Source organism: Agelaius phoeniceus, chromosome 17 (genome assembly GCF_051311805.1).
Source record: "Agelaius phoeniceus isolate bAgePho1 chromosome 17, bAgePho1.hap1, whole genome shotgun sequence".
NCBI lineage: Eukaryota > Metazoa > Chordata > Aves > Passeriformes > Icteridae > Agelaius > Agelaius phoeniceus.
This window is the reverse complement of record NC_135281.1, coordinates 6,141,262-6,163,693: the sequence shown is the minus strand read 5'-3', so window position 1 is coordinate 6,163,693 and position 22,432 is coordinate 6,141,262. Positions and strand designations below refer to the sequence as shown.

General features: G+C 43.6%; 1 long non-coding RNA gene across 1 annotated transcript in view; it reads right to left on the bottom strand.

Moving 5' to 3' along the window:
- Positions 1 to 22,432, bottom strand: part of LOC143695420 (uncharacterized) — a 115,209-nt gene that overhangs the window by 23,130 nt on the left and 69,647 nt on the right. Inside the window, exons 11-13 of the long non-coding RNA XR_013184580.1 lie at positions 16,982 to 17,043; positions 13,531 to 13,685; positions 12,723 to 12,879 (exon numbers count right to left, since the gene is read on the bottom strand). This is a non-coding gene — a long non-coding RNA (uncharacterized LOC143695420). The remainder of the gene's footprint in view (positions 1 to 12,722; positions 12,880 to 13,530; positions 13,686 to 16,981; positions 17,044 to 22,432) is intronic.

Sequence of the window (22,432 nt, the reverse complement as noted above, 5' to 3'; positions counted from 1 at the left end):
GGCTGTCCTGTGCAGGGCCTGGAGCTGGATATTGATGATCCTTATGTGTCCCTTCCAACTCAGGGTATTTTATGATTCTATGAGTTATCATAACCTAGTGCAGAGAAATCCAAAGACATCTCAAGCTTTTTAACTTAGGTCTGCAGATAGATATGGATCTGAGAACCTCCACCTGCCACTGCAGTGAGCAGAGGCTATTTTCAAATAGGACAGTGGCTCCCACCCATGATGGAGCCTCTAGCACCAAAACCATTATTGGGGTTTTTAGTTTAATTCTCTATAATCCATAGCTCAAGACACCAAACTATTTCCCTCTGTGTAGCTTGTCCAAATTGGTGAAAAAGTTCACTGCTAAAAAGCAGTGTATTACCATAAAAAATAAGAGTTTGGTGGCTGAAATAAGCTGCCAGTAGCATTGATGAGGCCTCAATTAGGCAGAATTTAGCTGTACCACCAGCATTGCCGAAAGCAGGATGGAAAAGGACTGTCTGACCACTGCTTCCCTGGGGACCTCCAGGGAAATGAGATGCATCTCATGAGCTTCTCAATCAGCAGAAATTGGAAGAAAAACAAATAAAACAGTTGGTGGTCTCAACTGTGTTTCTTGTGGGCAGTCACCCATGTTGCAAAAGCTTTCCCTGTGATGGGCACTAATTGCTCTCCCTTGTCAGAGATCTCAGTCAAGAAGTCAGAAGTGAAATTACAACAGAGTAAAGGTCAGGGTGACAAAAGCATTTAGGTGCCTTGTCCTAAATAAGGAGGCAATGGCAATGCTGGGCCCTGCGTAGGAAAAGCCACCTGGACTCACCTGATCCACACTAAATCAAATGTAGGAAATCAATAAGTTTCTGTTTCAGAGTTTTTCTACTAAGTAGGAGGAAAGGCACCTCCAAAATCAGATCAGAGCTTCTGTGGGACACACAGCTTCTCTGAAGGTGCCCATTTCAAATGTCAATAGACAGAAAGTGCTAAAACCTCAGAAAAGTGCCCGACCTGAGGTGTCCTGCCCCTTGGCCTGTGTATCTACAGCACTCTGCAGACCAGCCCTGGTTCTAGGATCTCTCTCACCTCATCCTATTGCCTAAAATACAAGTGTCTAATTTAAGCTGGTCTTCCTCCTGCTCCCTGTTGGGAAAAACTTCTCCACTGACCCAGATGGACCTTTCACCAAAATTTGAGGCTTGGAGCATCTTCAAGCAGAGCTTCCTCTTTTCTCTGCTCTACATAGCCAGTGGACGAACCTCAGAGCTGTTGCCAGGTTGGAGAGGAAGATCCTGAGTTTTGGATTTGAGGTTTTGATTTCTGAATCTTTAGTGAGTTACCACAGTTATCAGAAGTTGCCAGGCTGAGAGAGGGACACACCCTCTCTGCCGTGAAATCTATGGAGAAGTGAACGAAATGTGAAAAAGCAGTTCTGAAACTGCACATTTCCAAAGAAACCAGATGAAACAGGCAGGCAGTGATTCTCAAACCCAAATGTCAGTTCTCTAATCAGAAAGCAAGTCCTTGAGTGCTCCCCGTGAACAATGTATTTGTGGTTATACAATCTGTAAAGGCACAGTTCCTAATACAAATACAATACTGTCATTGCTAGTAAGCTCAGTACATAATTGTGGGTTTTTTCAGTTAAAAATATGTTTTTAATTGCATATCTAATCTTATTTTCAATAATTAACATATAGGCTTGTTTATAAAATTGAGATTTCTAGGAAAAAAAAATTGTAGGAAATACAATCTCTTCATGTTTATCCACATGTACCTAAGAACAAATCCTGGATGGATTTCTCATTACAGAGATACTCTCAAACCCCTGATTTTAAGGAGTTCCCAATCACAACCTTGATCTTGAGGGATCATGGGGAGCTGTCAGAGGGTTCTCATGAAAGACACTCTGAAATGGTACCTATCTGGTGGCAAGAAAGTGGCATTGGTGTGATGTGGAGGCATGGTCCTAGGTTTTATTCTTCTGATGTGTGTTTCCTGCAGCAATAATGTGGAGTGGCAAATCTTCAGGCAAGAAAATTTACAGCTGGGCCATGTCACACAGTGTCAGAGGATGCATTCTGGAGGGTACAAAGAAACAGAAAACAGAATCAAACGAAATATTAAAAGTCAGATTAGATGTGACAAAACTGGAAGTATGGAATTTTATTGAAATAAGTTTAATATTTCTAAGAAGATATCTGGTTGGTATCTGGTGGGAATGATTTTCTAATGTGATATTTCAGCACTCAGAAATGCCAAATTTTTAAAAAGTCACCAATGGTGGTGTTTCAGTGGAAAATGTTGACATTTTTTCACTTGAACATCACTGATTCTTGGGGAATATTTTATTCTACAAAAGCTTTCCAAGACACAGCCAAGAGTACATACATACTCTCAAAAGGAGAGTAGAAGGCTAAGGGGGACATTCCTAGCAGAGCAAATGGAGTTTAGGATGACAGGAGTGGGAAGGTGAGTGTGTGCAGTAACTGCTCTGATCTGAAATGTGATGTCCAACCCCGTCTCCTTTTCAACTTCAGCTCAGAGCGAGTGTCAGATCCCAGTGTAAACTTTCCCATCTGTGTTATTCTATTAACTGAAAGGGAAAGGGATTAGCATGTGTACTTGTCACATCTTTTGACCTGTTGCATACTGAGACCCAAGGTAATGTTAAAGCAAACAGCATTCTTCTCCCTCTGCCAGGATAAGCAGGGCATGGAGGTGGCGTTTTGGGAGAAGAAAAGAAAGCCAGGCCACGGAAAACAAAGTATGCACCCTGTGCAAAAATAAATCCTGGACGTTGAAGATTTCCAAAGGGTATACCTTAAACAGGGTGAGAGAGAGAGAGAGAAAACATTTGAGAGGAAAGTTCCCTTCCCTGCCAAGCAGCAGATGGAGGGCCTTCCCACGGAAATAGCTGCAGAAGACAGATCACTGACAGGAGCCTCTGCCAAGAGAAGGGGTCCCACTCGCTGTGCTGCTAAAATCTCAGTGCACAAGAACAGAATCCTCTGATTGAAACTCCTTCCCCAGAGAAAGGGGTTGGAGTGTGGCACAGAGCTCTATAACAGTGTGGCCCACCCCAAAAGGGAGGCAGGTTTTGGAAGGATTACATGGTTTGGGGTTTCATTCCTTCTTTTCATACAGATCCTGTTTTTGCCCTCACTGTGAGTTTATAGAGCACATGTGCACACACACAGACATGCCTAATGGCAACAATAATCTGCTTTGCCTCTCCCTTCTTCTGCCTTTTATTTCCACAAGGCCTTTGCAGTGATTGGGACAAGATGAAGTGTTGGATGCTGACACTGATAGAGAATCCATTTGGGTATAGAGGGTTTAATGAAGCTGGGCACCAAAAATCTCTTTTTCAAATGTTTCAGTTAACTTGGCACTAAATTATTCATAGAAGAAGAAATTGAGGGCTTTCTGCTCCTTCTGCTTTTTTTTTTCCCTGGGTGTTTCTGATTCCTTTGTAAAAGTCCATAGGAGTGCATGTACTTTGTGAAAGAAGAAAACAAACTCAGCATCTCCAGGACAAACCAGTCAGTTCAAACCAGTCAGTTCAGCAGTGAGAAAAAAGGCAATTAATTGTATTGCTATCACAGAGAGACAAAGGAATGGGACAGGATGACCTGGGTACAGTGTGTTAGGAGAGAGGTTCTTCCAAGCAGGCCTAGCAGGTACTCCCTGATATTCCCAACATTTGAACCAGAGCCATTTTATTACTGTTCTGGCCAAGGCTTGATCATCTGATGTCAACAGAGCATACAATTAATGCAAAAATTTAGCCACAACTGAGGCCCAGTTCCACTTTTGGATGGTTTTCTTTGCTTACCCTGCAAGAACAACATCAACAAATTAAATTGAGTCCAGCAGTAGACTCTCAAGATAGCAAAACACATGAGGAAAGGATGAGGGAGGTGAATTTGTTCAGCCTGAAAAATCTAAAAGTTAAAGAAGGGACTTTAACTGGTGCCTGCTACTACTGATAGATGACTACACAGGAGATGGAGTCCAACTTTTCTCAGATACAGTGAAAGGATGAAAGGCAATGATAACCAGTTGCAAAAAGACAAATTCCTACTTCATTAAAAAATAAATTGAAAGGAGGACAGTTAAGTTCTGGAACAGGTTGCACAAAAAGATGGTAAAACACCTAACCTTGCAGATTTTAAAACTTGACAGAACATGGCCCTGAGAAACCTTAGCTACCTTTGAAGCTGGCCCTCTTTTAAGCAGGGGCAAGTTGATCTACAAATGCCAGTTTCAATCTGAACTAGTCCATGATTCTGAGAGTACCAATTATAATTTCTGCATTGATATAGACAATCACCTTCTGAAATCCCCAACTCTTACCTCAACCCTAATGTCCTCCTCTAAATGAAAAGTTTTTCTTTCACTCCTACAAACCAAAAAAGCTTTGCTGGAAATAGAGTCTGCCCTACCTGCCCTTTGTGCCTTCATGGCAGGGTTTTTAAATTCTCTGTAAGCATCATCATCATCATCATCATCATCATCACCATCTGTGACAAAGAAGTCTCCAGAACAGTGCAGCAATATTGGCAAAAAATTCCCCTGGAACACAGTGCTTTTCTGCTCACTGGCAGAGCCACAATGGTAGGAATCTGGAGAGAAGACCACTAAGGGGTATCAAAATAAACGTATCAGGGAGAGACAAAGAGGAGTATCCTGATTTTCCCTTGATCATTTTAACATAAAATAATTCCCTGTATTTTGCCAAAGCTGGGTTAAAGCCGTAGAGAAACTCAAGGGAGATGGAGCATGGAGTGTGGGGAGCACCACTGAGCTTGTCCTGTGTTGTGGGGCACCAGATGAGAGCCCAGACTCCTCACCATGGCTCATGGTGTTCCCAGAGCAGGTATTGCCCCTCTCTGAACAGAATCCTGAACCACAGTGGAGGCAGGCTGTGATAATAACTGCAACCATTTCAGTGCTGTGATTGGAAATGTTTTCAGGGTGTCATTTTTGTCTAAATAAAGAAGGCATTTTCTGGAGGCCAGGTGGCCTGGGTCATTGTTTTGCTCCAAGATAAAAAGAGATAAGAGCCCTCCCACTTTCACCAGAGCTGGTCTTATCCCTTCTCATGACTGGAAGGACCCAGGCTGAGAGTACATGGCAGTGTTATCCCAAATTTCCTCATACAACAACATAACCTCCTCATTTTCTTCTCAGTTCCTGAATCATCTTTATGGACTTAGAGCAGTACATAAACTGCTCCTTCCTCAGGCTAAGGCTCCACATGCTGTGCAAGCACAGGATGCAACCTTGACACCACTTCCATGGTGCCATCCCTCCAGAAGAGATGTACACAGTGGTATTTGTACAAATTTATAGCCTGATGCCTCTAAAATGACATTTTCTAAGTTCACTGTAAATGCACTGGCTGACAGAATAATTTCAAACACAGAATCTTGACAATACCTGTGCAGAAGTTTGTGGATTTATTCATCTCTAATATTAGATATCAAGAGGTTAAATTACCCAAAGTCAGATGTGAAGGTGCCTGGGTTCTAGGTTTGATATTCACACAAACAGACTGTTCTTTTTAATCAAGTAATTACCTTTTTTATAGCTGTTTCTAATAATGTACATGTAAATATGCATGCACATAAATACAGAAACACCCACATGTTTTTGTACTGCACACTCCAGATAAAGAGGAGCAGGGAAAAGCACATCAGGGCCCTGTTTCTCATCACAAAGTTCCAGTCTCCTGAAACACACAGACAATACATGTTTTCTCTAGCATTATTCAATCTGTGCACCAAGTCAGTGGCTTTAAAAAGACCCCCAAACTTTCAACTAGGACGGCTCAGCAGATTTCCACTCTAGTTCTAGAGTTCTAGGTCCTAGAAAAATGACCTGCATCATTCATTTTAAGTCTTAATTAAATTTTTCTTGATTTATTTATTTCATTTTTAATTCTGTCTGAAGAGAGTTCAAGTATTTGTAGCTCATTTGGTGATGTTCTGACACCAGAATGCCAACATTCCCCCCCAGGTGCTGAAAGACAGAAGGATGCACACACCTGTGTGTACACACAGCCCCCAAACCCTGCCATGCTCTGTGGGCAAGAAACTCCTGATGATTTATCCTTGTTTAGTAGCAGCAAGGTAAAAGGAAAACATGCTGTGGGACCTTTCAATGCCTTAAGGCTTTCAATTTACTTGTTTAAATAATGTTTCAGTTTTATAAATCAGGATTGTTCAATACCTACTTTTTCATAGTCTGTTTAATGTAACCATAATCTACGTCTTCAAATTCTCAATTTCTAGCAATTCTTATCATCTGCTTTATGTCAGAGCTGGTGGGGTCTGAGTTCTGTACAGAGTGGTGACATTTCTGATAAGAATATCTTCAACTTTTTATTCTTTGAACAGGTGAAAAAAAGGATCATCAAAGCATTTTTCAAAGTTGTTGCAAAGATACAGAACTTTCTTTACAGGGAGGAATCTAGACCAAGTCTCTCTGTAAAATAATAAGTGATGGTGAATGGCACTGCTCACATGGCTTAGAAAAAGTAAGGGTTTTTTTACCTAAACTGTGAAGGGCAGCAAATTGCAAATCTTCCACTGGCTTCACTGGAGTTGGGGTTTTACACTGAGCGTTCTGAAGGGCAAAATATATCCTCTGATTGCATAAGTGGGAGCAGTATTTGGTTTGCACTTGATCTTCCCTAATGTCACTCATCATCCCCAGCCTTTGGCTACCTCTAAACTCAGTGTTTTTACTGTTTTTACCCTGTTCTGTCACTATGCTCCCTGCAATCAGTGCTGTCCACACACTTGGTATAAATGGTAAAGAAAAAGCAACTGTACCAGTGAAAAGTAATTTCAGATTTATCTGTCTCGCTTATGTAGATATGGTGTGAATAACACAAAATATAAAAGTAGAGTTCATTCAGAAGCAGTTTTGAACCAGGGTACATCATGGTCTAGAAGCAAATTACTATCACTTTGCTTATTCCTTCCCACTAACAAAGTCTGTCTACACCAACACAAAGTCCACAGAGAAGTCTCTAAAAGGAAAAAAAAATCAAGCTAAATCAACTCTCAAATTCCCATGTAAACTGAGTTTAAGAGCGGAAAATTTCTTTTACCTATTCTTTGGGTGGTACAAAAATCTAAAATTCCTATAGCCCTGCTTCCCTGGGCCAAGTCAAACAAGGATATTGTCCTTTTAATGTCTTAAAGGCTCTGTTTTCTTGTAATGCCAAATGCAATATTTTTTTGAAAACACTACACCAGAAGTTTCCCAGCTGAGAAAACAGGCTGGTGAAAAATGGTTTCAGAAAATGAAATAAACCATGCAAAAGCTGTTCAGGGTGTGTGTATGAAATGAACATCTGGATTTGGCTTGTTAAACTGCCTCTTTTTTCTACCTCTCTGCCCCCACCCTTTCTTTTTCTCACAGCTGTTCGAAAGAGTCCTAAGGGCAAAGAGACAGGTCAATGGACTGGGTTACACCTTTTTTTCTTTTCCTTTTTTTTTTCTGAACCTCTTTGCACCTACGAAAGGAATCCAGGCCACATGTGTGTTTAATAAGTAGGCACAAACACAAGAGAGAAGAAAAAAAAAAATCTCAATTCCTGTTGGTTCTTAGGAGAGACACTGAAGGAAAAATAAACTCCGGATTTCAAATTTTCTCTCTCAAAAAAAGAAACCTTATGGTTCCAATAAAATATTTCTTAAAAAACCCAATGGGTTGTTTTTTTAAAATCATGGTCTTTGCAGAATATATCTTTTTCTATCTTCCTTTGGAGAGGAATAACAAAGGGTTAATCCCTTACCTGCTGCAGCAAGAGAAAATTATGAAATGCCAATGGCCTGGGTTCACTGAACTGAGTCTTCCTACAGACGAAATAGATACACACATTTATACTGAGTGGGTTCTTATTTAATTTCAGGCTGCAACTTCCCCAGTCCAGAAATGAAACAGAGAACAAAAGGAACTGAGAACTGATCTGGAGGTGAGATTTTCTGAGTAGCAGAGGACTCGCTTCCTCCTGCCAGCACGTCCCTGACACTGCTCCAGCCATGGCCAGGAGCAGGGCATCTTCCAGCTGTGCCAGGGCTGGAGGAAGCTCCCTCACCTGCCTCTTTTAGCCAAGCTCTGAGAGTTCTGTTAGGTCTAGCCTTGGGTCCACTGTCTTCACCACACATCTCAACCACGAGCCAGTGCTGCTAAGAAAGCTCCAGCCCACTGACAATGGCCTGCATGTAAATCCCTGTTCCTTTGAGCCACTGGAGCCTCATGGGGACACCATGGAACGAGGCCATCCAGCCTGAGCAGGCACTGACAGCAAACACACCCTCTCATCTGCAGCTCTGCCTTCTGCCCAGCCATGAGCAGTTTCTGTGCTCCCTGTGCACACATCCACACATTCCACAGAATGATGGAATAGTTGGAAGGGACCCCTCAAGCCCATCGAGTCCAGCTCCTGCCTGTGGGGGTCCCAGTTGTGGGTTTCTCTGGGTCTGGATTGAAGGCACTTGAGACAGTAGTTCATGTTCACACTCAGGTGTTCATTGTTTCTTATCAGTAAAACAGTCTCACTGCTGTGAGTTCAGCAGCTTTTCATTAGAAGGCACAAAATGGCCAACAATCTCTTGGTACAAGGTCTTTTAAGACTAAACTGTCCAATTAAGAACTGACACCTGGATTATTTTCCCTTTTAACCCAATAACTGATCCCAAAGAGCCCCCAATGCAGATTTTTCTGCCCAATTACAAAATGCCACCCAAACCCAGGAAGAAGAAGCATGAAGAAGAAACCTAGGATGACACCCTGTGCCCTCCATCTTGCTTCCATTCACAACACACTAAAAATCCCAAAACCTCAATTTCTCACCCAGTGACACACCTACACTGCTCTCTATAATCTATTTCACACTTTTGTGGATTCCAGTCTATCTTGAAGTCTGGGAAACTTTCTCCACGAACGAGGGTCAAAGTCAGTGCTGCCCTGGGGGTCAGGGCACCCCAGAGCTGACACAGAAATATTCCCTGTGCCCTGGGTTTCCCCATATGGCCCTGCACAGGACACCCCAACAATCCCACCCTGTGCCTGAGAGTGGTGTCCAAACACTTCTAGAACTCAGGCAGGCTCAAGGCTGTGACCTCTGCCCTGGGAAACCTGTTCCAGTGCTCGCCCTCTGCATGAAAACTTATTTCCTGATATCCAACCTAAACCTCCCCTGACTCAGCTATTCAGCTGAGAAGTATTGCACTTGTGGGTTGATCTATATAAATACCCACCTCCTGCTGCCCAGAGGGTTTGCACACACAGGTGGAAGAGTTTATGACCCTTGTAGCAAAGCTGAACCATGAATATTTACTCCACTTCCTTTTGCTGTTGCCCCTCTGAATTCTGCTTGGGGTTGGTTACAACACTGCAGTCCAGCAAGCACAAAAATAAGTCCCCAGATCCTTGAGTTTGTTTGAGGAATCTTACTTTGGATAGAAAATTGATGCTGAAAATTAAATATCTGAGCAAAAACCCTCTGCAAAACACAAGTGCTGGTGCCAGGAAAGAAGCTGTATTGCTTAGAGTTAATGCTATAACTGAGACAAGGCAGTGATATTTCCTGGAAAAAGCCTTTGCACAGTAGCCTACATGGAAAAGCCAGTGCTTGGCCATGGGGGCTGCATGTACAGAGCAGATGAAACACACAGTGACAGTGCTGAGCTCTGGCAGGTCCTTCCACAGAGGAGAGGGCAGTGCCTTTTGTTGGTGTGATGACCCTGGATTTGAACTACATAAATACCACCAAAACAAGTGAACAACAAACAAACAGCACATAGAAAAAGGATCCCACTCCAGCCCCAGTGCTGGCTGCTTGTCAATCCTAGGTCTGCAAGGGACCATGACCTGACAAATCTAAATCTGAAATAGAAACCTACCAGTAGGTAGGGTTTTATTTTTGGGGTCATTTTACAAGGGGAATGGCTTCAGACTGAAAGGGAATAGGTTTATATTAGTTATAAGGAAGAAATTGTTCCCTGTGAGGGTGCTGAGGCCCTGGCACAGGGTGCCCAGAGCAGCTGCCCCTGGATCCAAAGCCAGGTTGGACAGAGCTTGGAGCAACCTGGGATAGTGGAAGGTGTCCCTGCCCATGGCAGGGGTGGAACAAGATGACTTTTAATGTCTCTCCCAACCCAAAGCATTCTGTGATTCTATGGTGGTTCTATGATTCTTGCATTAAGCTGGCCCAGTGATTGTTGTAGGCCACAATGTTTGGCCAGCAGAAACTAATTTGCTCATATCTGCTTCAATAGGGCTCAAAAACAGAATTACCTGAAAAATCCAGCTGAAAGTAAAGTGAATTCCCCTTCTTTTCTCTCCTACTATATATATATATTTTTATAAAAGACCGTGAGAAGAGCATGGAAGTGAATATTATTTATGGAGCACCTAATAAAAATGCTGTGGGGAAATAATTACTGGAAACATCTGACTGTGTGACTGTAAATGCCTGGGCCCCAGCACACTGATTTAATGGACCCCTGCTCTACTCTGTTATGCCTTGTGCTACTGACTGCAAGCCCCCTGCCCTCCTATTAAACCCCTCACAGTGCTGGTAGATCAGGACTGGATTCTGCAAGGTTTGTGGCAATTTTCCAGAGAGGGATAATGTGAGCAGGGGTGACTCTGTGTTCACAGAGAGGCCTGGAGCCAGCCCTGGGAGAGAAAAAGTGCTTCATGAAGAAATCACAGTGAAAACCTGGAGAGTTTGTGGTTCTGGGACTGAATAATGTTTCATAATCCAGACACCAGGTGCTTTAGGTATTTCTGAAAGACACTGGTTAGATGTTAACTCTTACCCTTTTTTTTTTTTTTAACCCATTTATCATTCACAAGCCACCAAAGATTTTCATTTTTGGCTGTTACTTTCTCTTCAATATCCCTTTCTGACCTCCTGAACCCAGTGGTACAAAGCCATGCAGCCTCCCTGCTCAAAGGCCACTTCTTACTTCAGAAATACTTCCATCCCCTCCACTGTTTCATGGATAGATGCAAAAATGTTAAAATTCACCAAACACCTTGTAAGTGATATGAAAACCACAAGGATTTGAAGTTCCTGCTTTCATTTGCAAAAACAGTCCTGAAGAAAGACCGGAGGGCTATCGTTTAACTGCTGCTGCTGACTTGCTAAATGAAGAGGAGAAAGTAAAAGGCAGCTCACTGCCACACTGACAGCAAGAACAAAATCACATCCACTCCCTCTGAACCCAGCAGTTAGCACGTTTTTTTGGGGTTTTTTTTCCTTTCCTTTTTTTCTTTATTGATGGTTTTAATGTAATATTTAAGTTGGAGCTAAAACAGACCCATGGAACATTAAATCACTACCAAATGCAAATTTACCTATATATCTGAACTCCATTTTCTCCTGCATTTACAAAGCAAAATTCTACCATTTGAACTGCAAGCTCCTATTGCATTTAATGGGAGGCAGCAAACTCCAGACATTACTTGGAATATACATGCACTTATCTTGTTGTTACAGGTCTCCCTTGCAGAACTAAAAGAGAGCTTTAGTACCAGACAGTATCTCTCTGGGGTCATACCCAATGAATAGTGTTTTTTGAAAGGATTATTTCAAAGGAACTCTGAAAAAGAATCTAATGACTTGCAAGCTACAGGATTGCAGCATGGGAGGAAGTAGATAATGGAATATGACAGCAATGTATTTTTCATAAACCCAGTGATTTCTATCATAACGAGAAGCCCATCTATAATTCGGAGAACTCCCCCCCCAGAAGGAGACCTGCGCTGTTGCAGAAAGTGCACTGGAGTACGAAATGAAACAATAATGATGATGATGTTACTGATGAGTCCCACAGCTCTGGCTTCCCTTCTGTCTCGCTGAGGTTCAGGCAAGAGGAGCCGTTGCAATCCCCCTCTGCCTCGGCATCACTGAGCAGGGAAGCTCAGAGCACACATCAGAGACCTCCCGATAGATGCGGAGCCCCGGAGAAGAGGCTGCTCTTTATCTGCCGAAAGTTAAGGCCTGCATCTGCTCTCAATTAGCAGGCAATTAGGGGAGTTGAAAACAAACCTGTTTACATTGGCTATGAAGTCTAAAATAATTTGTGAGATGTCAGGGCAGGATATTAAGATGTTAATGATCTTGTTTCTGCGCTTTGTTGCGCGCGCTGTAGGGTTGCACCTTCCTTCCGCGGCTCCGCGCACAGCGCCGGGTTGGTCCCTTCTGGGAGGGAGAGAAACCCCCAGAGGCTGCTTTGGATGTGAGGAGAAGTTCTATTTACAAATATTATGTATGGAAGACCTGAGGACAAGGGCCTTTTTTCAACTTCTTTGAAAAAACAATTAAGGGGAGATGCTCATTTGTAATTGTGAAATAATGTCATGTCATGGATTACAGCCTTCAGAGGTTTCAACCACAATTCCCATCGCAAAGGCCCAGGCTGTAACCTCCTGTGAGTGTCAGAAATGGTGACTGAAAAAACCCAAAAAAGGCTGTTTGCAACCCTTTGCTGGGCTTATTCCCCCAGCTCTCCCTCCACAAAAGCACACCCAGGCAGGTGACTGTGGCACAGGGAGCTTGTTTGCCCCACTGAGACATCTAAGGACAACTGTGACCTCTGAGCTTCAACCTAACATTTGAGATAGGCTCCTGCTTATTTCTGTGTCACTTCCTTACAAACATCTATTTACACCTTTAACTCTTCCAGAAGAAAGTTTTCACCACTGACCTCTCATTTCAGCAGCATCACCAGGGGGACATTGCTTAATGTTCAGCTTCTTGGCTTCACTTGGGCCATTTCTGGGCAGCAGCATGAAAAAAGGTTTGCACAAACATTTATTCTCCTTGGGCAGAAGGATGAAAAGCAGCATCAGCGTCCTTTGTTTCTGAAATCACAGAATTCGTTTCCATCAGCACAATACAATACAATAACAGTGGAATTGATGAGGAAAGTGCAGAAACACCTGCCTGGAATGTGCATTTTGTACCTTATTTAATACAATCAGTACATTCTTACTGGCTGCCCACATTAATTCAGTCAAACTTGCAGTGGGGCTTATTGCCATATTGACCTTATATGACACAGTCATCACATCTATCTTTCAGCCACCAAAAAAAAAAAATAATTCTAGTAAATAATCCACTCCAAGTTGACAAAATTAAATTTTTACTGTTCCCACTAATGACCCCTGTTACCGTAATTATTTATGTCATGTAAACAGAGCTCTGAGCTCAACCTGCCCTCAACAATTCAAAAAGCCAGAGAACAAAAAGTGCACCACAGGTGCCACTGTGCCCTCTTGTGTTCTCCTTTGGGCCATCTCCTCTCTTGTCCTCTTGGCTTTTTTCACCATACAATATGGATCCAGCTCTAATAAGAGCCAGGTGCTCAAGCCCACAGGCTACAAAATAGCTTTAATTACAGTATTAATAGCATTCTGCTAAATCAGAAAAAAAATTCCCAAATAGGTCAGTATTTGTGGTTATATTTTTCAATGTCCTGGTGCTTGTTTTCTTTCCAATTTTTTGTTTCTTACCGGTATTTATAATGCCTAAGAGACATTCCAGAGGCCAAAATAGAGGTGATCTGATCTTCACATGATATTCCTAACTTTCCACAAGAAGAAACAGCAGGAAGAGATCAGATCTACGTTACACCAGCCCCAGAGGTACACCCTTGAGTCTTGACCTCCTTAGATGAAAAGCAGAAGAGCTCAGTATTATTAGTATTTATTGTTATTATCTTAATTGCTACTATTATTAAGCAGCCCCTGAAATATATGAATATAAATAACACAAACACAGGCATTTGAAACATGAATTCAAGCACAAAGAAAAGACACATCCTATTTACCAAATATTAAACTACATTTCTTTAATACTTTCCATTAACAACTCTTGCAGATGCCTACTGCATGAGTCAGTCAATACTAAAGGTTAGGATGAATGTGGACAGTATGGGAATGCCAGCTGAGCTCTTTGCTGGACACTTACTAAAGGATTAAAAAAAGGGGGCTTTGTTAAAAGAAAAAATAGTATATTAATGTAGGTTCTGTCATTAACATTGAGATCCAGCTAGTTCACTTCAGAAGTTGAGAAAATCAAACTCTTGTTCATTTGCAGCAGGTCAGGAGGGAGCCTCTCCTGCAGCAGGGGGAGAGGGAGCCATAAACTGACAATTCTGTTCCACGAAGCTTGGAAAGACTCTTCTGTTCTTCAGGGTGCTGGAAAGAAAACTTTTCCAGAGCTTTCCCAGCAGGAGAATCATGGCCATGGGCATCACAGCTCTCCTGACTGCGCTCCCCTCAGGCAGCCCCACCATAGGGTGCCAGGCAGTGATCCCTCCTCCACGGCCTCTTCATCCCAGACAAGGAAACCCACACCTCAACATCCACTGGCCAAATCATGTCCCTTCTGCTGCTTCCACCCCTCTCACCACCAAAACACCTGGGCAGGCACCAAACCCACTGTAAGCAGCCTGGCCTCGTGCAAAGTGTCACGGATTTATTTTATGAAAAATCTTTTTGCTAAGATCTTTTCTCCTGAGAAGATGAGAGGCCTCAGAAATTAAATGTAAACAATAATTATCTGCTGCTGTGGAATGCAACAGGTGCATTTTTGATTAGTGTCATGTAGTTGTTTTTAATTAATGGCCAATCACAGTCAGCTGTCTCAGACTCTCTGGTCAGTCACAAGATTTTATTATCATTCTTTTCTATTCCTTGCTAGCCTTCTGATGAAATCCTTTCTTCTATTCTTTAGTATAGTTTTAATATATCATTTTCTTTTAATATAATATATATAATAAATAATAATTTTTATAATAAATTTTATAATAAATTTTATAATAAATTCTGAAACATGGAGTCAAGATTCTCATCTCTTCCCATGTCAGAGTTGCCTGCAAATTCAACAAGAGGGTGGCAAGAGATGGTCTTTGAGATCCCTTCCAGCCCAAAGCTTTCCATGATTCTGTGATTCAGCTGGTGACCGTGCAACGAGCTCAGCACTTTCACTCCCAGCTCTACTGACTCTCAGTACCAGGAGCAGTAAAACATGTTTTTGTCAGTAAACTACAGTGCTGTGACTCAGCCCCTGACACACAGGGTGCAGTCACCGTGTGTACAGTAACACGGTGCCATATTTAGAGTTTCTGACCATAACCACACTTGCAAAAAACTGCATTAGATCAGCAGCCAGTTTCCCGGACTCCCACTCCTTGTTTCTGACTTCAGGAATTCAGATTATTTGTCTTGTACCAAATAAAGTTGCTTGGGAGATAAAACAGTAAGAAGAAAAAAAACAGAGGGGCCTAACAATTAGCTTTAATCTGTTCTGTCTTGAATAGATAATGCTTATAGAGGAAAACAGCAGATAGTAAAGACACAAAAATTGTAGCAAATTTAAACCTAACATGAAAATAAACCTTTTCCCTTGATTTTTATTTTTAAACTTTGAATGTTATCCTTAGCAGCACATAAGTAATTTGCAGAAATATTGTCCAATCCTCATTAACTATATTTGTCCTCCTTAAGGCTGCCTGTAACTATCACCACAGGCAGAGCAGAAGACCCACAGAGGAAGGTGCCTGAGTTTGCACCGTGGCTACTGCTGCTTTCTGCACTCAGCTCCCAGGAGGGAATGATGCAGCTGGCTCTGTTCAAGATTTTTTTTCCCATAAAGAGCAGGTTTGCTGCAGTGTAAAGACTCTATTAGTTTTCTTTTTGTTGGCTTTTTTCTTTTTTTTTTGTTTTGTTTTGAGTTGGTTTTTTTCATTGTTTTGTTGGGGTTTTTTTTTAATAACTTCAGGTTTTGCTCGTAGGATGAAGAAAGTGGAGAGACTCAATCATACAGGATGTTTTGGGATTAGAGAGGATCAGAAGCTCATGCTTTCATTGCAAGAGAGAGTGTTTAACAGTGAGACCAGATGAGATCAAAGATACCTGTCCTGGGAAAAGAAAGGCAGATAAACATTGTCACTTAGAGAAGGTGATGAGTGCTGGGAGAGGGGATCCAGGACATATCAGATAACTCTGACCTGGGTCCCAAAACATCCCCTGTCTGCAAGGAAAGGGAGGCCTATACAGGTGTATTTATTATTTTGTCTACACTTGTTTCTTTCCCATGCTATTTCAGAGAGAATCACCTGCACACAGCTGCTCCCAGGGAATTGCAGGGATAACACCTGCGGGCTTGGGAGTCTAAGAAAAAATCACGGACCTCAAGTGCAAAAGGTCACGGCTGGTGCTGTGGTTTTAGGGCACCACAGAGCTTCACTGCCTCCAGCACACTGCCAGGCACTGAAGGAGAGAGTGTCCCACAGCTGAGAGCTGGCACAGAGGCCAGGGGAAGTCCAGAGTCTGGAGAGCTGCCCTGGAGAGCAAACTGAGGCCTGTCCAGTGTCCACTCACTGTCCATTGTCGTGGGCAGAGCGCACAGCACTGGCACCCTCCAGTCAGTGCAGTACTGAGTGACCTCTGCATAGCAGAAACTAAGGCAAAACTGGGCTGGAAAGCTGCTCAGCATATTCTTTTCTTTATTTTTTAGTCATTCTTTCAATGAATATACACAGCCTCTGTGATGATGGGGTTTTGTTCTGTGTTTTCTTTTTTTTTTTTTATTTTTATAGAGTAATGTGTTGGAAGGGACCTTAAAGATTGTCTTGTTCCACCCCAGAGATGTCACCCTGGAGATCAGGGTGCTCCAAGCCCCATCCAGCCTGGCCTTGGACACTTCCAGGGATCCAGGGGCAGCCACAGCTTCTCTGGGCACCCTGTGCCAGGGCCTCAGCACCCTCACATGGGAGAACTGTTTCCTAACATTTGATGTAAATCTCTCCTTCTAAGTTCAAACCATTGCCCCTTGAAAACACAAGATAACTGTAAAAATGGTCATAAAGAAAATTGGCTTTTGACCTGTTTGGATTTGTTTAAGTGCTGAGTTTTGAAGAATCCTTTTCTATCGATAGGACTAATAGATCCTACTGACCTGATTCCTTTGGGTCCATTTCCAGGGCAGGGAAACAATTGTGTCCAGCAATCCAACTGAGACTGAAACAAGAAAAAAATCACAATTGTGATAATTGAGACACTTAGCAGACCCTGGAAATCCTTTAGGTGGGCTCTCTCTCCTTTCCACCCTCCTCTCCACTACAGAAAGCCCAGAACAGCTCTGGGTCACCCGCAGCTCTCTGGAGGCTGGCAGCTCCAGGACAGGGGGCTGGCTGGCTCTGCTCTCTCGGTTTATTTTCTGGGAAGTCAGGCCTGGTCAAGTGGAATGAATCTTGTGTTCATTTTAAGAAAGTTTATATTTGACTCTGGTAGGGCTGGGGAGGAGGTGAATGATAGGAAGAGGAGGGAAGGACCAGAGACCTTGTGGGGCTGCCCCCACAACACCACAGGCAGCCCCAGGGCCAAGGCAGCAAGGAAATGAAGAAAAGCACCAAAATCAAACATGCCTGTTGTTGTTTTTTCTTTCTTCAAAGCTGAGAGATGACTCTGAATCTAAATCCAGCTCTCACTCCACAACTGACCTTGTACCTCATGAAAAAAAATGTAAACTAAATCCCCTACTTTTAAAAGTCATCTTCTAAACTGTGGAAAGAAACACTTCCTAACACTGCAGCAACAATCTCTTTTTGCTACCCACACCTTGTGGAACTCAAAGTCTCATCTGCCACTGCTGCCTGCAAGACAAAGCAAGAGGATGCTTTCTTATGCAGTTCTTGGAGCAGTTCTGTTGGGACAAGGCACAGAGTGGAAGTGGTAGAAGGAGCTGAACCAACCTGGACTTTCACATGAGATTTGCACAGTTGCATGAAGTGTTTTAAAAGTTTTTTAGGCTGTATCCTCAAAGCAGGATAACAGAAAGGGTTGATGCAAATCCGTGGCTCTGCATCTTTTGCAGGGCATCATTCCCTGCCCAGGAACTGTGTGGAGGGAGTGTCAGCAATCCTGCCTTGGCTGCTCACAGAGGAAGCAGTAAATGGAGATACTCTGTGCAGACTCTGTGCTCCCCATGCGGTGTAAACCAAAACCAGTTCCTGCAATTCTCTGCAATAATATAGAAGGTTTGCTGGCTACTTCTCCCATCTGTCTCTTGTGGGTATAGACTCCTGGCCTCTGAGGAAACCAAGAATGACATCCTACTAGATTTATAATCACAGGGATTTATAAAATACAGCGTTGTTGTTATGTGAAAGGGGAAAATAAATAAATAAACGACATGGGCGTCGCCACTGGAAAAAATAAATAAAAATCTGATCTCAATCAACCAACCACATTTACTACTCTGCCATGGCCAGGCTCGCTGCATAAACCACCCCTGTCAGCCCTTCATTCTTTCCAATACTTCTTAGGAGCATCCATCTTCTTCAACACAACATCCCTGATTTGAAAAGCCAGACACAAATTAATTCCGGGAATCCTACGGCAGGGAGACATTAAAACCCATTTAGAGGTTTCTGTGGAAGGCTCTCTCTGAGCCTATTTCAGGCAGCTCAGCCCCAGCGTGGCTCGCTGGAGCCAGCCTGGAGGAGCAGGAGGTCACAGGTCTGCAGTGGATGCAGGGACACGGCAGCAGCGAGGGGAAGGCTGGGAGGAGGACACTGGGCAGATCTCTGTTGTAGGGAATTAAATTAAAGATTCCTTTCCTTTCCTTTCCTTTCCTTTCCTTTCCTTTCCTTTCCTTTCCTTTCCTTTCCTTTCCTTTCCTCTCCTCTCCTCTCCTCTCCTCTCCTCTCCTCTCCTCTCCTCTCCTCTCCTCTCCTCTCCTCTCCTCTCCTCTCCTCTCCCTCTCCCCCTTCATTCTAAGTTCAAGGCATTAAATCTCGCAGGTTTCAATTGCAGACCAGCAGCCTTCAAGATTTCTGCTACAGCTCTCCACAGCTAGGATAAAAAAATGTAGTAAAAAAAGGGAGGGGGAGTTGAGCCTCTGTGTTCAGAAATATGTCTAACACATCTCCTGGTATCTGAAGAAAGAGGCTTCCTGTAGATTGGAGGGTTAAATTCCCCCTCAGGGTTAGGAGTTAAGAAGCATCACTCCTTCCAATGTTTATGATCAAGTATCTCACTGGTTCTCCTTTCAAATGGCTGTGCTGAGATGTGCCCATGGCCCATCTGGGAGGACAAGGACAGGGACCTGTCCCCTGGCTCACCTGGCTGCAGTCAGGAGGGTCCATGGGTCACACATCAGCTGCACTTTAGCTGCTGGCACAGAGCATTGCAGCACATTTTCTTCTCTCCAGCTCATAAAAATCCTGCATTTTGTCAATAACCCCACCTATTTTTATATTAATTTTATGGGGACTTTTTTTTTCCGGGTATTGTCAAACCTTGCTCCAGACAATCCATGGGTAAAATAAACATTTCCTGAAGATACATTTCCTTCCTTTGTGCTTCAGAAGAGGAAGAACACCTTGTCCTAAGCGGATATGGTGAAAGGTTTGGGTTGTTTCAGGGAATTGACCATCATTAGGAGCTAAGCTCATGCCTTCATTTGTGACTTACCTGGTATTTTTAAGAGCAGAAAAGAGCACTCAGTGTCATGTCCACCTTTTAGGACTGGTGTGATCAATACTGAATTGCCTCAAAACTCCCTGGATCCACATCTGCAGTGGATGTTGGTGAACACCCCCCATCTTCAGCAAGGACCAACCCAAAACCTGCCCCAGCATTGGGCTCTGTTTGATTATATTGGTTTACATCCCTTCAGGAACTACAAGCTGAAGCCCAAGTGGTCAATTGGTACTCAGGGAAAACAGCTGGTGAGAAAAAGAGTAAGTTGCTGTGTTACCATTGACATCTCCTACACCAACAGCCAGGACTTGGGATGAAGGTGGCAAAACTCCCCAGATATTCAGGTGTTGTGATAAACAAGAAACAAAGCCTATTACAGCCTTCTGGGGGAGCCAGTCCAACCACAAAGACACAAAGGAAAATCTGAAAAAGGACATAAAAACTTATTTTCAGAGGAGACCAGTTCTTACCAGTATTTCTGCCCAACTACTTACATGACATTGTAGTTTATATGATATTTGTAGTGACAGGACAAAAGGGGATGGTTTTTAAACCAAAAGACAGTAGGTTTAGATTAGATATAAAGAAGGAATTGCTCCCTGTGAGGGTGGGCAGGCCCTGGCACAGGGTGCCCAGAGCAGCTGTGGCTGCCCCCGGATCCCTGCGTGTCCAAGGCCAGGCTGGACAGGGCTGGGAGCAACCAGGTCAGTGGAAGGTGTCCCTGCCATGGCAGGGGGTGAAAAGAGATGATTTTTAAGGTCCCTTCCAACCCAAACTTTTCTGTGGTTCTATGATATTTCTGCATTGTGGGAGTCAGCAAAGTGAGATTGCAAAGCCAGTGCAACACGCTGATATTTTCAGTCCAGACAACAACAAAACAGACATTTTTTTACAGGTAGAGATGGACAAAAGAGTATTATTTAGAACCCCCGGAGGCCTAAGATTCAGACAGCTCATTTTAGTAGTTTTTAGAGCTCCATTACTGTTTTTCTTTGTCTTAGTCAAAGGACAAGACTTGTTCTTGCCCATTATAGAGACCTATAGCTTGCCTTTGGCAATCCCACTTCAGCTGCTTGCACCTCAGTTTCCAAACTACCCCAGGAGAACAAAGAGAGCTATCTGCCTCCTTACACACCTGGGGCCAAATGTTTTCTGCCCAAAACAGACAGGAACTGCTATTAGAAGTCTGCCTTAGACACAGACCATGTATAAATGCTTGAGAAGACAGGTTCAAAAGCAACATTTCAGGGAACAGAAACTAAATGCAAAGGAACAGAAACTAAATTCCTTGAAAGATCTATAAGGGGAAAAAACACAACAGACACATTAATTATTTAGCAAAACTCAGATGTCCATTAATGGCCACTTAGACAGCATTTTGGCAGGATATCCTCTTTACTGGGCCACTCTTGTATCCCTGTAGCTGCCCATTTTGCTTTGGTGTGTTTGTGAGTCATTTCTGCTCCTGTCAATGAGCTGAGGCTCTGCAGCTCCCCAGCTCGTTATGGCCACTCCTTATTACCACACCAGCTCCAAAAGCCAGCACCCAAAAGCCTTCCATGGACCAGTGAACAACAAAATCAAGTCATCACCCCTGGGATGGAAGAAACTGAGGCAGATATTAATTTTTTTTTCAGCTTGAAATCAGTGAAGCCTCATTTTACTAAAATGTGGGATCAGATCCTTGTCTCTGGTCCCCAGGAAAGTTTTGTAAGGTGACAGAGACCAGAATCTGGCCAAGGAACACACAGAGCTTGGAGAAGTCATATTCCATGCTCTTGGGTGCCGCCTGCAGGCTTTGGGACTTCAGGCTCCAAACCCACACTGAATGTAGTCACTCGGGGAATAAAAAGGGGACTCGTAGCATTAAAATTCTAGAGAAATCAAGGATTGAAAATAATGAGGTTTTTTGAATCAGTTTTGAGTAAGCAGAAGCTGAGATGGGCATTTTATTCTCACAATGAGTCTTCACGATGATTTAAACCCCCAAAATAAAATTTAATAAACAAGCCAGAGAGCTGTAAACTCAAGGAGATAAGCTTGGGAGGAAACACATCCAGGAATATCCCCAGATGCTGCTCTCTCTAACACAACATTGTGCTTTGATGAGGCCTCACAGACTTTCAGCCACCTAAGTGCTTTGAAGGCTACTCATTCCAGCCCCAAAAGGCAGACCACATACAGAGACTTGGAGAATTGCTGCTATTTTCATGCTCCTTTTTCCTTTTTTTTCCATTCATTTTTGTGATGCTTCCTGCTCCTGCACTCCAGAAGTCCAGAGGCCTTGGCCTCAGTGTCCAGAGACAGCCTGGTCAGAGCTGTGATAGCAGGGCAGGGATGTGCCAGCTGATATCACAGACTGGAGCTACCTGCTCCAGTAGGGCTGGGCTCTCCTGGAGGTCTGGCATCCCTGGTGCCTTCCTGCACCTCTTTGTTCTCTGGCTTTTCCCCCAGACCTCAGAGCAGTTTCCCAAAAGGCTCAGCATTTGTTCTGGCAGCCATCCATACTCTGCTTCCTCACAGTCCTCTGGGTCTGAGGCTGCTGCTGTCTCCCCTCCTGCTCCTGTCCCACCACTTCCTCCCCACGTCCCGTGCCCGAGGTGGGACTGGGCTCGTAGTGACCCAGTTAAACAAACACGGGTTATTTGTTTACGGAGCACATTGCGCGCTCTGAGCCCACAGCAGCTCACAGGGGATGTGGGGGCCCCTCCTTGGGTAAGGAAAAGCTGTTCCTGACCCTCAGCAGCCTGAGCAGGGCTGGGGATGTGGGATCTGCCCTGGGGCTGTGTGTGCAGGGCTGCAGGGGATGGCAGAACCCCCAGGGGTGGCACAGGGGATCCAGCAGGGACACACAGGGTGTGGGGGCGTCCCTTGCTTGGCCCTTTGTCTGCTCTGAGACAGGTGGTGAGCGGAAGGGAAAACA